Raw genomic sequence first — 14,396 nt, 5'->3', positions numbered from 1 at the left:
TCTCTCTCTTCACCCCTAGAGCCCTCATCAGGCAAGCTGGGTGCGGAACTTGAAACAAAATGGATTTCATCTTTAAGGGCTCGGGCAGGCTTTGAAACCGCACCAACTGCCGCCCCTACTTGTCCGTCTTTCTTTCTCTTTTGGATTTGTTGGCTTGCCTTTTTTTTTCCTGATACTTCAACAAACTTGAGCCATATTGTGACAGATAAAAGTAGAACATCAGTACTTCAAACCATGACAGTAATTGAGAGATGAAACGGGCACATTTTCCAGGTTCTGAGAGGCCCACTCCGATCCTCACATCAATCGCTCCTGCACGGGATTCCAGGGAATGGTAGAGAGCAACGCTTGGCTCCCAGTGGATCTAAATGCTGCTGTAATAAGGTATTAACACTTTCTAATGTGGTCTATTGGCAGTTAGACCTGCTCTGATATAAAAAAAAATACATGTCAAATAGGCTTACTGCTGATCCTGGTAAAGCAAATATACACACATTCATACGTAACTAAAAATGGCTACTGCCAATCATTGTCTCATAGTATGTGGCCCGACAGAGCCCTTCCCAATTCCCTATGCAGGCTAGCATTCACACCATATTTACACTTTGTAGGTACACCTTGCTATTACGGTACTGGACTCCCTTTTGCCTGTAGAACTACTTTAATTCTTCAGTTTCAACAATGTGCTGGAAACATTCCTCACAACTCCTCAATGTTCATTTTCTTCCCGCTGGAAGCAAAAGATGGGTAAACCAAGGCTGTAAAGTGATGGACATGGTCCTCAACAATGCAGGTATTGGTGCCTAAAATATGCCAAGAAAATGTCCCTACACCGTTAAACTACAATTAACAGCATAAAGTATTAAAACAAGGCAGGATGGATCCATGCTTTCATGTTTATGTGCCAAATTCTGACCTTTCCCAGCAGAAATCAAGACTCATCAGACAAACATCGTTTTTGTCTTTTATTAACGAGCAGCTGAACAGGTATATGCTTTCATTGCTTAAAAGTGCACCATATCAGATTGATAAACTTCTTAAAGTTAAAACTGAGTATTACGTCACGTTATTTGGATTCTCACACATTTATACTGTTAAGCATCAGTGTAATTTGTAATTTTATTATTATCATCATTATTATTATTATTTTTATTCTTTCTGAAGAGACTATTGGTCCAGGAAATGGCTTTTTCATGTAGGGGGATGTTGATTTTATACCCATGTCAGTAGTAAACTAAAGTGTAACTTACGATGCCAGACAGTGACTAATAAGTGTGAAAGGCTTTTAACCTTATGCAGATTTATAACTATCAAAGGCGTTATCTTTGGTAAAGTATTTTAACTGTAACAGTGTTCGTCAAACAGTTATTACACTTCACATGTTAGCAGAAATGGAGAAAATCTGTAGTTAATGTTAACTTTACACAGCATTATGGAAGACAGAATGAATTTAAAAGTATTTTTCTTTTATAGTTTTTTTTGGTAATGAGCAGAGATAAAAGGCCTAACACAGTCACAATCAGCTTCTGATTGCTTTCTCGGCTATTTTGCTTAATGAAATAAAAGATTATTCAAATTCCTACAGTTATGTTCTGTACAGTTCCAGTTTCATCTCATCACCAATATAAAAACAGAAGAGATTACCAGCAGTATGTCGGTGCTATAATATTAGCCGCTAAGTTGCTGATCTAAACTTTTTTCATATTTGCACTCTAACCAAGTAAAGGATAAAGAAGTTCCTGGAAATCCTAACTTGAAAGAGTAAATATATCTCGCTGTATTGTTTAATCTGTTTATTAGAAATTATAAAACAACTTTGAAATTCATTGCTTTCACTCACAAAAAGTGCTATTAGATAAATTGTAGCTCAAACAAAAATCAGACACCCTAATATTTGAGAAATTGTCCGGTCACTAGAGAGCAGTATTGGATATGAATGAAAGGGACGATGTGTGTGTGTGGTAGAAACAGAGCATGCAAAAGAGTGCCTTGGACTTAAAAAGCCCAAGCTTAAGCAGCTGGCCAAACAGACTGAGCAGGGGATCAGGCAGGAGCAGTGTGTGTGTGTGTGTGTGTGTGTGTGTGTGTGTGTGTGTGTGTGTGTGTGTGTGTGTGTGTGTGTGTGTGTGTGTGTGTGCGGGAGAGTGGGGAGTGGTGCAGACTGCTAAAGAGAGGCCTTCTTCTCACCCGACTCCTCAGCCCTGCTGCTCAAACCAACAGAATTAATAGGCTCATTTGCCAAGAAAAACACTCTAATCAGTGGGTTTCCTCTCATTAAAAGTTAATTAGTTTGACACGAGTTTCCTGCAGAAGAAAGTATTGGCCACTTACAACTCATTAGAGCCAAAGCAAAACATCACAGTGAGGAAAGCTGGAGGAGAGGGGAGAAAGGAGGAATGGGACACACGCACTCATGTTCATACACTCTAACATGCAGTGCACTCTGTGAGACTCACGCTAGCTGGCACATCTACAGACATGTGCATTACTTTGTTATTGCAAAATGTTAGTGACATGTGTAAACATGCATGCCAGCACAGTTATACATGAACACACACATACGGTAAGTGCTTACATACACATGTGGACACAGACACACGGTACTGTAAACTCATTTCTGTTATGGCATCAGTAACAGCAAGAAACACTTATCCTGGGAACTATAAAGCTGGAGTCTTTCTCCACACTCATCTCATACAGACATAATTCAACATGCACGTGATGTAAGTATTCTGTATATAAAACATACAGAATATATGAACTTTTTTTTATACATATGTATATATATTATGTTGAAAATGTTTGAGTTATATAGCTTATATAACACCTCAGGTGCTAAATGTGTTCCATCTGATCATTTCATTTGCTTTGCGTGCATGTGCGTGCACGCTTGCAAGTGTGCGTGTCTGTTCTTTTGTAAAGACAGAATCTAATTCTGACTAAATATTAAAGTTTCTGACCAATTAATAAAATATTTGTCACTTTAAAACTGACATAAATACATATGAGTGAATATGTATCAATTGAAATGTCTTGAAATTGAATGTATATTTTACACATTTACATTAAACTTCATTTTAAAAAAAACTTTATAAAACTTTTCCATAAAAATGTTTCATCACTAGTCATGCTAATGCTCAGCTGAAAACTTTGATGGATGCTTTTGAACCCCTAAAGCGCCACCACAGATGTGTTTGCTGACAGCAATGAAAGCATTTAAACTGGTACAATGGAAATCATTTATGTATGCCCAAAGGGTTAAACACTTAAATCTAATGAATAGTTTCATTTTCAGTGTGATATTTTGGAAACTTTTTGGGAAAGAAAAAAAAAAAGCTTGTTGAAATTTTGCTATTCCACAGTAATTGTGTGGTGCTGCTACTTTGCGGCACTTTAACTGTTCTGTTCTGTAAAACCAAATCAGGTGTGGTTAGCTTCTCAGCACTCACTTCAATATGTCAGTCAGCACATTTACTAAATGAAATTACAAGACTCACACTGGAGACAGAGAGGCCAGAAGTCATAAAGAACAAAAACACAAAAGTATCTGCTCTGAGAGAGTCAGAGATCACTGTGGCTCTGTTATACCAAAACAGTATCTTCCACTTTAGTGTTATGTATTAATGAAATTACATGTGGTGATTTGTAGCCTCCTTGATTGATTATTGGGCTGTGACATCCCACACTGTTAAATAAAGTTAGACACACACATATGCTCCCACACCCTCCCCCTGTTTCCTCTTTCGCTCCATCTTTCCACTGCTCTCCAGTCTCACTGATCTGTCCAGTCTGCTCAGACTTCCTCTTGTTAATGAATCATGAAGTTTGACTTTTACTCCTTAATAAGCGGTGCTTTGCAGAGAGCGAAGGGAAAGCGCAGAGTTTGTTTTCGTTTAATTAGTCAGGCAGGTTCCCTGGGCATGGCGCTCAGTGAGTGAGAAGGCCGGGGCCCGTGGAGCAGCATCAGACGAGGAAGTGCTGAGAGGCAGTCCGTGCTGCCAGGTGGCCATAAGACGAATGTGTGCAGGCAAGGACTAAGACGGGGCAGGAAACATAGAGGCACAGTGCTGCAAACTGAAGAACAATGATAGGAAATGTCCTGGAGAAAACACACCAGCCCATGGTGAAAGAGGGCTGGAAAGAAGGAGGGAAAGAAAGACGAGGGGTAACAAGAGGAGGGAAATGTCCGACAGAGATTAAAGAAAGGAAATCAAAAAGAAAGAATTTGGAAATAATAATGAGAAAGGTATGAGTACGAGTGGAGGATACATGTGTTAAATATACAGTGACTGTAGTATCCTGACGTAATTTTACTTGTTTACTTGAGTTACATGTAATTTCCTTAGATTTCATGGGTTCTTCTGACAGCTATAGCAACAAGTTCCTTTTCTGATTTAAAAAAAATGCCTGTAATATATTCTTTTTTTGTGAGTTTAACTTTGAAGAACACAAAGTCACAGAGTCTCAGAATGGAGGAATTGCATTTTACATTCCCTCTCTAAGTATAAACTGCTACACAAAAGAGCAATGAGCTGCAGACAGAAAGCCGTGGTACAAATACATATTTTGGACAAAAGAGCAATGGGCTGCAGAAAGAAATCTATGGTGTAAATACATCTTTTTTATTGCCCCATTTCCAACCAAGCTAAGAAGTTAGTCATCAAACACTGCTGTAGAGCTTTTTCTCTCTTAAAGAAGTTTTTATTGAAAACATTTTACACACTGCAAATGTTTTAAACCACCGCTGACGTTAAAAGAAGTGCATTTGTTCTTTAAGCTATCAGACTATTTTTATATATGTTTCTATTCTCATTTAGTTAATCTTAGTGCTACTTCCACTATTTTGTCTTTGAAGAGCAGCAGAACGTCTGACAATAATGTTATTCGCTCATGCTGCATCTGTGTGTAAATATCAAAAACCAAAGTAAGATAATAGTGTCATCTCGCGCATCGCCATGTGACAAATAGCAGTGCGGTATCAGAAAGGGTCAACAGTTTGCGGTGGCAAATTACAGCGTGACAGATCTTGAGCACTTTGACTTGTTGAAATCCGATACACATCAGAGGACAATAATGGGTTGTTTATGCCAGGCCCTGAGGCAATTTGTTGCACTCCAATATCGCTATAATCAATTCAAAGTAATCCTCAGACCAGCGTTATGATTTTTATTTGGTAAGTCTCATTGCCACTGTATGTACGTGTCCCTGTTTTACGTCTGTCTTTGTGTGTCGACTAAGGACAATTTGGCCAGTCCTCACTTTTGGACAGACCCACAAAAGGCAGTTTTGGTTCAGCTTAGTTCAGTTTTATTTACATAATGTCGATTCAACAGCTGCCTTTATATTGCAAGGTAAACGCCTGACGGTATTAAAAGAAAAACACTAAAAAGGCTTCGTTTTAAGCTTAGAATTAGCTTTAGAGGCTAGCAGTAGGTATTTAGTTGTGATGGGTCACCTTTGGTAAAGGGGCTTGGGAACGGTTGTGTCTGTGAGTGTCCTCACAAACATAGAATTAAAAATATGTTTGTGTTCACGCCATAGACCTGTGGGCTCAGAGGTATTAGACACTCATCAGAGTGAACCTTTGTAGAGTCAATATTAGAGGCTTCACCTCAGAGCCTGACCTTTACAGCCTGTTTCCCTCTCTGCAACACACCTCGATACTTCCTACACACTCTCACACAAACAAACACACACAAAAACCATACACCCCCATGATCAATCTTCACCGGCCTCTGCGACAGGAAAGCACAAAGCCAATCACATCAACACGGTCGGGATGCCTCGCTCACCCTCTGACGAAATGTCACTGGAGAGGCTGTGTCAGGAGACCGTGGGCCTGTTGAATGTGTGTGAGACAGCAGAAAATCCTGAGGACTCTGGTTGCTGGTGAATAGAAGTGTTCATATGGCTCGTGTATTGTATCTTGTAGCAAGAAAGTTAAGTTCTGTGACTGACTTGTGCTCTGACCCTTTAATTTAGAAACAGATGATGGACTAACCTTATTACCAGCTGGTATTTCAGCAACTTTTGTATAATGGAGCAAATGACTTGAGCTTTGTGTATTGAGATCACCTGATGGGCCAGGAAGATAATGCCATTATGCCATTCTTCAGTAAAAGGGCACCAGCTGATAGGCTGTTTTGGAGGGACTCAACTAACACAACACAATAAAGCTATATTATACTTTCATTAATTCATCAGAAAATCAATTTGCATTCTGCACACTTGGGTCTTACCCTGAATGATTATGCTTCACATGCACTAATTAAACAATGAGTAATCATCCCTTTTCACTGTATATTACAAAAAAAAGGACTGCAGCCAATAAAATACACCATGGAGCCCAGCCAATGCTGGGTAGAGTGTATATTATTGCCTTACCTGATTACATTGTGTTTTCGTGTGAAGTGGGATGCCAAGATGAGGCTTCAGAGCACATCTGAGTCTCACGTCCTAAAGACAGCCTTCTGCTTTCCCTTGCCAAGCTCACCTGGACTGCTTCACCTGTACTCGTGACCCAGTGGTGCGGTGCAGCTCTGTATGTGTAGAGCTGTTGGCTGAATCAAAGAAAAGTGGTGTGCAACACTGCAAGTGAGGAGAAGGTTAGGAAGGTACAGGATATACTCTCACAGTGTGAGAGAAACACAGCTGTGCCAAATATTGGTTCTGTGGTGAGCTTCAGGTCCAATGCCGAACCTGCGCAGTGAAGACATACAGAACAGATGTCACACATCAGGAAGAAACAAGTATTATATGTCAGTGCTTTATATGTGATCATTGTGATGTGATTCGTTTTACCCTTTAGGAACGTAACGTAATTTTGATGTAATGTGTTGTTTCATCTGTTAAAATTAATGCTAATTCAACAAAATCCTGACAAAATAAATCTTTAATCACTTTTAATCAGAAAAAGATCTCTATGGGAAAGACATGCAATTTTCATTATTTTAGCATTGCTAGGTAACATTTTATTGTTAAGAGACAAAAGTGGAAGTTGTACAAATATGGATCAGAGCAGACATCAGGTGATTTCCAGGATGCCATTAAAGACTGCAGGAAAGCTTAATCTGTACTACAAACGTGTCATATTTAAAGCTTATTTTTTAAGACTGACCAAAACGCTTTAAGCTGCACTCATACAGCATGTTATTCTGCACACTCGAGCAATGTATCTACGTCACATCTGTGTCTTTTGCATGTTCTCCCTGTGCCTGTACCGGCTTCCTACCACAGTACAAACTCCACACAGTGTGGTTCGAACAAAGAGCCTGCCTGCTGTGCGGTGATAGTGTTAACCACAGTACCACCCTGTCACCCATACATACCAACTATAAATTTATACTGTAATTCTATTGTAAATTCAGATTAGCATAAAGTTTCCTTTTGTGCCTGTTTTTAGTTTTTAGTATTATCTTTGAATAACAAAGACTAAAGCCTGTTTAGTATATTTATAGATGACAGCAATCCTTTTTGACAGCAAGCATGACTTGTCATAGCAGGAAAAGCAGTGTTGCTAACAACATCAGAAATAGTCATAGTTCCCAGTAAGTCATATCAGTGTGACAGTGAGCAATCACACACAGTACCAGGACCATAAAACTGAAGCAGTTTATAGGAATTCCGATGTTATTAATATTGCCGTTACACCTACGCTTTGCTTTTCTTAGAGATTTATTTTTTTTAATGTTTACAGCACTGATGATAGTTTTAAAGGTCGGTGCTATCATAGTGAAATTTAGCAGCATCATTTAGTATTAACAGCTATTAAAAAGTATAGCCTATTAAATCCTTTCGCGCGAGTCTTGCCAAAGGCTTCTTTTGCCATTCAGAAGTCATTATAGACGTCATTGTGTTTATTCTTATCACTGTGTGTTTTAGTTTATTTTTTATTCTTCTTGTTACAGGAGCCATCGTCCAGAATTTCTGTCTGTTAAGAGACTGACCTACAGAAATATTGAAAAACTACTGGGGAATTAATCTAATTATGAATTCAAAGTGAATTATCAATGTAAATAACTGATAAAGAATAAAGTTCTTACTTTGAATACTACGGCATTTTCTTTCCCAGATGTAATCGCAAATGAAGAAAGTGCAATATGTGTAGTGAGGGAAATATTGTTAAACTAATCTGTGTATCGAGAACTGCACCCACAATTGGTTTGGCTGAGAATAGCTCTGAGGGCTGTGGATCAATGCTGGCTGGAAGCACCTACATTTCAGACATCAGAAACATTTGCATTGTTTGATTGTGGATAAACCAAGTTTAGACATAAGAGTATTAGCCCAAAGGTTCGCTCTGTGCTTTGTGTTTTTTAAATATATATATATATATATATATATATATTTGTTTTTCTTCAGTTGTTGGTTAGGGCAAAGTGGGGTTATATTTGGATAGACTGATATCCTCTATTTACAGAATGAATTATATTAACCAAACAAGAGGTCACTGGCTGTGGCTAGCATGTTGGGGCTAAGGGAGTGTCTGGAGTTGAACAACATCAGCGTAACCTCTGCTTTAACCCCACATATGAGCACTATTGATTCATTCACTTTGAAGAGGTCCTTGAAATTGTTTCGATGAGGAACTGTTGTGGCAGTCTTTTGGGGCGTCTAAGGCACCGGTCCAAATGAGAATGTCTCCAAGCTGGAGACAGACAGACAAAATCACAAAGGCCGCGAAGACAGACAGACGCACATAGGCGAAAAAAATGAAAAAAGGGAGAAAAAGAGTAAAAGAGCTATAAAAAAAAAAGAGGAGAACTCCTTGTTTCAGAAACAATGACTTTCCTGCCGATAGAAAGTGATGGCTGAGCTGTTGCAATATCCATGTCTCTGACAGAACTCAGAGCGTATCAGGCTTATTGCATTACCTGAAAAAAGGGAAAGGGTAGAAATAATCAAAAATGCATCAGAAATAATGCACTTTTCAGACTCTATCCATCATTGTTTCGGCACCCTCGATCCTTTACGAGAAGTGAGTGAGCGGAGGGAGGGGGCGAGGCGCTTGCTCTCGCTCCCACAGCCAAGGAGGAGGATGGGTAATTAAATTGTGTGTCGCTCTCTAAGAACTAAAATGAATGAAATAGATGAATGCTATTGCATTATGCCACAATCGTGACCTGCAGAAAACTAATGGCAGAATAATAGTTTTAGGTCCTGGCGCTGTTTCTCTGATGCAGACAGCCACTTGAGTGAATATGCAACCGTACTTGCAGGCAAAATAGTTTGTCCTACACCTTCACTCTGTAATAGTCCGCCTGTCTTTCTGTCTGTAGCGTGTGTCATCTCGAAGTCTGTTAGGCTGTTTGTCGGTATGGATTTACAGTATTGGTTCATAGCTGTCTCTTCATCCATCCATCCGCTCACCTTTCTCTCCTAAGCTGTCACGCTCACCTCAACCTATTCACCAGACCAACAAGGAGTCCAAAGCGGTTAAACCGATGCAGCTTTTCTCTCTTTTTTTTTTTCTTTTTTTTTTGCTTTGTTTTTGAAGCGAGCAGCCAAACCAGTGGTCTTTTTCTTTGTTCAACATGCCTGCCATAGACGGGGGTCTTGCTTTGTAGTTTGACTGTAAAGAGCTGGGAAAACTGTTCTGAAATCCTGAGCAAAAAGGAGTGTAAATAAAAGATCAAACCAGGCCTCTGAGCAGAACCAGCGGCCTGGTACTCAGCGCAATAACTCACCAAGCGTCGCCACGCATTAACTTGACGCGCTCAACCGAAGCGGGGAGAGGTAGCCAGGAGCTTTTTCCCAGCTGCTCTCTATACTGTACAAACACCTGAGGACATACAGCATTTTTTGCTGTAAAGAAATACAGTTTATTGATGCTTTGAAGTCTTATATGTTGCTTGTTGTGGCTTGGGCCTTTTTTCTGTCTTTGTTACACAAACAGAAAGAAACTGCATAGTCTGCACACTCATCAAAACTGTTTTATGTTTGAAGCAGGATTTAAATTATTCTCCAAAACCTTTGATAACATTTGATGAGTGATTGCAGAAAATTCTGCACTAATCTATGAAGCTCTAATAGCCAAACTAGGATGGAGTTTTATTTAAAAATGCACACGATACTCTCTCCAAGATGCATTTGCTCGCCTCGGATGGCGCCCGGCCAGAAGATGGCAGCACCCAGCTACACTTTGGCCTCCTCTGATCTCAGCGTTGTGTCAGTTGGTCTGCACATGGATACGTTACGTCCAATGATGGATAAAGATGTTTCGTGGCTGCTGCTCTCGCTACACAGCGTAGGTCACTGGGCCTGATTCAGGTCCTGGTCCTCCTCGCTGTTCCCCGCATTCGAAACATGCTGAACCAGTTAACCGCAGCATTCCTGGAACGGCTCACAAATCAACAGCTGATCAACAGAATCACTCATGACACATCCTGGCAGTGAATACTAAACATAACTTAACAAATAGCTGTCTGGGGAAATGAATGAGAAGATGCCAGCCATCTCGGAATACACAAGTAGACAAATATACACAAACCTCTTAAATGACTGCTCAAACTTCGCAATAGCCTTGAAGTAAAAGTTGTTGTCCTATTGTTAGATATAGACAGCCTAGGTTTATTTCTGTTTGTATATGCTGGAGGGGATTGTAGCTCTGCTCCTGTTGGCCCTGTTATTTGATTTCCTCTTTGACAAAGGCCACAGTCAGAGCTCATGTCAAAAGAATGCATGCAATAACAAAACAAGCTTGACTGATAAATACCCGCTTTTCACAGCATGTGTGTGTTTAAATGTGTTTGTGTGCGTCTTCGGGGCTGTGCTGGTAGTGATCTTCCTAGAGTGCGTCTGACAGAAACAGTCTTACACACAAAACCAAAGCAGCCCGAGACTCTTCCAACCCTCTAATGATGTTTAATGATACTTATCAGTGATGGAACACACACACGCACACACACACCCTTCAAACCCCTCCAGGAGCAGCAGCACCTTGCCGACTGTGGAATTACAGGCAGGCGATAATCAGGTCAGCCCGTAGGTCCTCGGGGACTGAGGTGTTCATAAACATTCCTGCTGCTCTTTTGTGTTACTTCCTGCGGTAAAACAGCGAGGCGCTCCAGTCGAGCCGACGCAGGCTAGCTAGCGCGTCGGTTCGCCCCTGGGTGCACCATCCCTGTCTCTATGTGCAGGGAGCCACACACACACACACCTTCTCTGGGATATTAAAACACACTCAGGCTTCATGTAGACATATCATCAGAATATTAACTACCTTATTAGCATAAAAAACCCTCCCAGTCATCTACATCTGATTTGACATTTGGCATTGAAATCAGTACCTCGACTTAAAATAATATCTAACAGCATTATACATTTCTTTTAAAGACCGAACAAATGTGTGTGCGTGCGTGCGTGTGTGCATGTGTGTGATATTACTTGAGGTTGATACTCGGAGCCAACTACCTCCTCCTCCACGTACAAACCTTCTACAAACAAAGACTAAAGAACACAAAGGCGTGGGTTCAGTGCATGCCTCTTTTTTTCAAGGATGTCAGCCTCTGCTTTTCAAAGATTTGACTCTTGCTCTGCAGTCAAATAAAAACCTTTTGGTAAATTGATTAGCCTCTCCAAAACTTTTCAGGTTTTTGATGCAACTCAATGTGAAATGTTCAATATTCCACTCGCTCACAGTGGAAAGTTCACAAACATGTCTTTTTGTCTCTCTCTTTCCCTCTTTTCTTTTCCAGTCAGTGACCTGGGGCCTTTTGCTAAAGCAGGTGCAGAGGGGGCTGCTGACTTTTCCTGCTGGGGTCTTTTACTATTGAGGAAAAAAATGCCTGTGTGACAGCTCCAACTATGTGTTCTGTCTTGGGAATTTAACTTTTTGGAACTTGTTACAGTTGTGCATTTAGCATCAAATCGTTTTCTAGAAGGTGGGGACACTGCCAAAAAAAAAAAAGAGAGAGGAAAAAATCCTACGAGTAAAATTAGGGAGAGTGAAACATTTATTTCTGCTTAGTTTTATAGTTTTCTCCAGTCCCATGCAGCCAGTGGGAGTTCAGATCTTCTCGCTACTTATTTTACTTTGGCGTTGACATTCAGCTCGCTTGAGATCCTGCTGCAGTCAGTGGCTTGATAACTACTTATGGGACGATATGAAAAGGGAGACCCTAAAGTAAGGCTAATGTAAATCTTGACAAGTGAGCGATTTTTGCTTTAAGAAGATTTGAAAGTAGGAAAAGGCCATCAGTCTGAATTTTTGGGGCCATTAACAGTGAAAAACTGACTGCTGTTAACATCACATTCAGGTTTGGAGTGTTGAACTTTGAATATTAATTAAACTAGTTTCTTTAATCAGACTCTACTAACCGACTCTAATCAGGTATTGAGTTATAATCTAAGCTTTGTGAACAGCATGCACTTTGTAAAGGACAGAGACAGACTTCACTGCTTATTAGGTGGACCAGCAGCTTCATGCACGCTTGTAGCCCATTTTTTGTCATTCACCATATAAGACACTTATAGTGACCATTACACGTAGGCCAGTCTTGGACAATGAGGTTTTAGTTTGGTTTATTTGTTGTTGTATTTAGTGGTGTGTTACGAAACAAGTCATTCAAAGTGAATGTTCGGGAGACTTACACAACAGTGAGGATGAAGGTTTTCATGCCCCTCCAAATTAAAAGCCAGCCAACAGTCAAAAGAGAAATTGTGCGGTGACAGCCATCTACTTGTTAGCGCAGGAAATATGCATTTAAGTGCATTTACAGTCTCTCTTTGCTTACTGTGTTCATGAAGTTATTCAGCATAGTATTTTTTCAGTTGTTAATGAAGCCATAATGTTGTTTAACTTTGCGCAACTTGCAGTGCAGAAAAGCTTTTTCAAGAAAAATTCTGGGCATAAACATTAGACCTTTATTTATTTATTTATTTTGGCTGATAATTGCAGACATGCAGCTGTTACAGTGGGGCAAAAAAGTATTTAGTCAGCCACCGATTGTGCAAGTTCCCCCACTTAAAATGATGACAGAGGTCAGTAATTTGCACCAGAGGTACACTTCAACGGTGAGAGACAGAATGTGAAAAAAACAATCCATGAATTCACATGGTAGGATTTGTAAAGAATTTATTTGTAAATCAGGGTGGAAAATAAGTATTTGGTCACCTAAAACAAGGAAAATCTCTGGCTCTCACAGACCTGTAACGTCTTCTGTAAGAAGCTTTTCTGTCCCCCACTCGTTACCTGTATGAATGGCACCTGTTTGAACTCATCATCTGTATAAAAGACACCTGTCCACAGCCTCAAACAGACTCCAAACTCCGCCATGGCCAAGACCAAAGAGCTTTCGAAGGACACCAGGGAAAGTATTGTAGACCTGCACTAGACTGGGAAGAGTGAATCTACAATAGGCAAGCAGCTTGGTGTGAAAAAATCAACTGTGGGAGCAATCATCAGAAAATGGAAGACATACAAGACCACTGATAATCTCCCTCGATCTGGGGCTCCACGCAAGATCTCATCCCGTGGGGTCAAAATGATCATGAGAACGGTGAGCAAAGATCCCAGAACCACACGGGGGGACCTGGTGAATGACCTGCAGAGAGCTGGGACCAAAGTAACAAAGGTCACCATCAGTAACACACTACAACGGCAGGGAATCAAATCCCGCAGTGCCAGACGTGTTCCGCTGCTGAAGCCAGTGCATGTCCAGGCCCGTCTGAAGTTTACCAGAGAGCACATGGATGATACAGCAGAGGATTGGGAGAATGTCATGTGGTCAGATGAAACCAAAGTAGAACTTTGTGGTATAAACTCAACTCGTCGTGTTTGGAGGAAGAAGAATACTGAGTTGCATCCCAAGAACACCATACCTACTGTGAAGCATGGGGGTGGAAACATCATGCTATGGGGCTGTTTTTCTGCCAAGGGGACAGGACGACTGATCCGTGTTAAGGACAGAATGAATGGGGCCATGTATCGTGAGATTTTGAGCCAAAACCTCCTTCCATCAGTGAGAACTTTGAAGATGAAACGAGGCTGGGTCTTCCAACATGACAATGATCCAAAACACACCGCCCGGGCAACAAAGGAGTGGCTCCGTAAGAAGCATTTGAAAGTCCTGGAGTGGCCTAGCCAGTCTCCAGACCTCAACCCCATAGAAAATCTGTGGCGGGAGTTGAAAGTCCGTGTTGCTCGGCGACAGCCCCAAAACATCACTGCTCTCGAGAAGATCTGCATGGAGGAATGGGCCAAAATACCAGCTACTGTGTGTGCAAACCTGGTAAAGACCTATAGTAAATATTTGACCTCTGTTATTGCCAACAAAGGTTATGTTACAAAGTATTGAGTTGTATTTTTGTTATTGACCAAATACTTATTTTCCACCCTGATTTACGAATAAATTCTTTACAAATCCTACCATGTGGATTCATGGATTTTTTTTTCC

At 40.6% G+C, this 14,396-nt stretch overlaps 1 long non-coding RNA gene across 2 annotated transcripts in view; it reads left to right on the top strand.

Moving 5' to 3' along the window:
• LOC147314561 (uncharacterized) overlaps positions 1-14,396 on the top strand; it is a 73,700-nt gene that overhangs the window by 19,082 nt on the left and 40,222 nt on the right. The window contains exon 3 of one of the 2 annotated variants that reach the window (XR_015124537.1): positions 274-384. The exons of the other annotated variant lie outside the window; for it this stretch is intronic. This is a non-coding gene — a long non-coding RNA (uncharacterized LOC147314561). The remainder of the gene's footprint in view (positions 1-273; positions 385-14,396) is intronic. 2 annotated transcript variants of the gene reach the window in all.

This window comes from Aulonocara sp. 'chitande type north' Nkhata Bay, linkage group LG14 (genome assembly GCF_057382095.1).
Source record: "Aulonocara sp. 'chitande type north' Nkhata Bay isolate Kocher_YH1m ecotype deep benthic linkage group LG14, A_spYH_male_GT1.1, whole genome shotgun sequence".
Lineage (NCBI taxonomy): Eukaryota > Metazoa > Chordata > Actinopteri > Cichliformes > Cichlidae > Aulonocara > Aulonocara sp. 'chitande type north' Nkhata Bay.
This window is presented reverse-complemented; position numbering and strand designations above follow the sequence as displayed.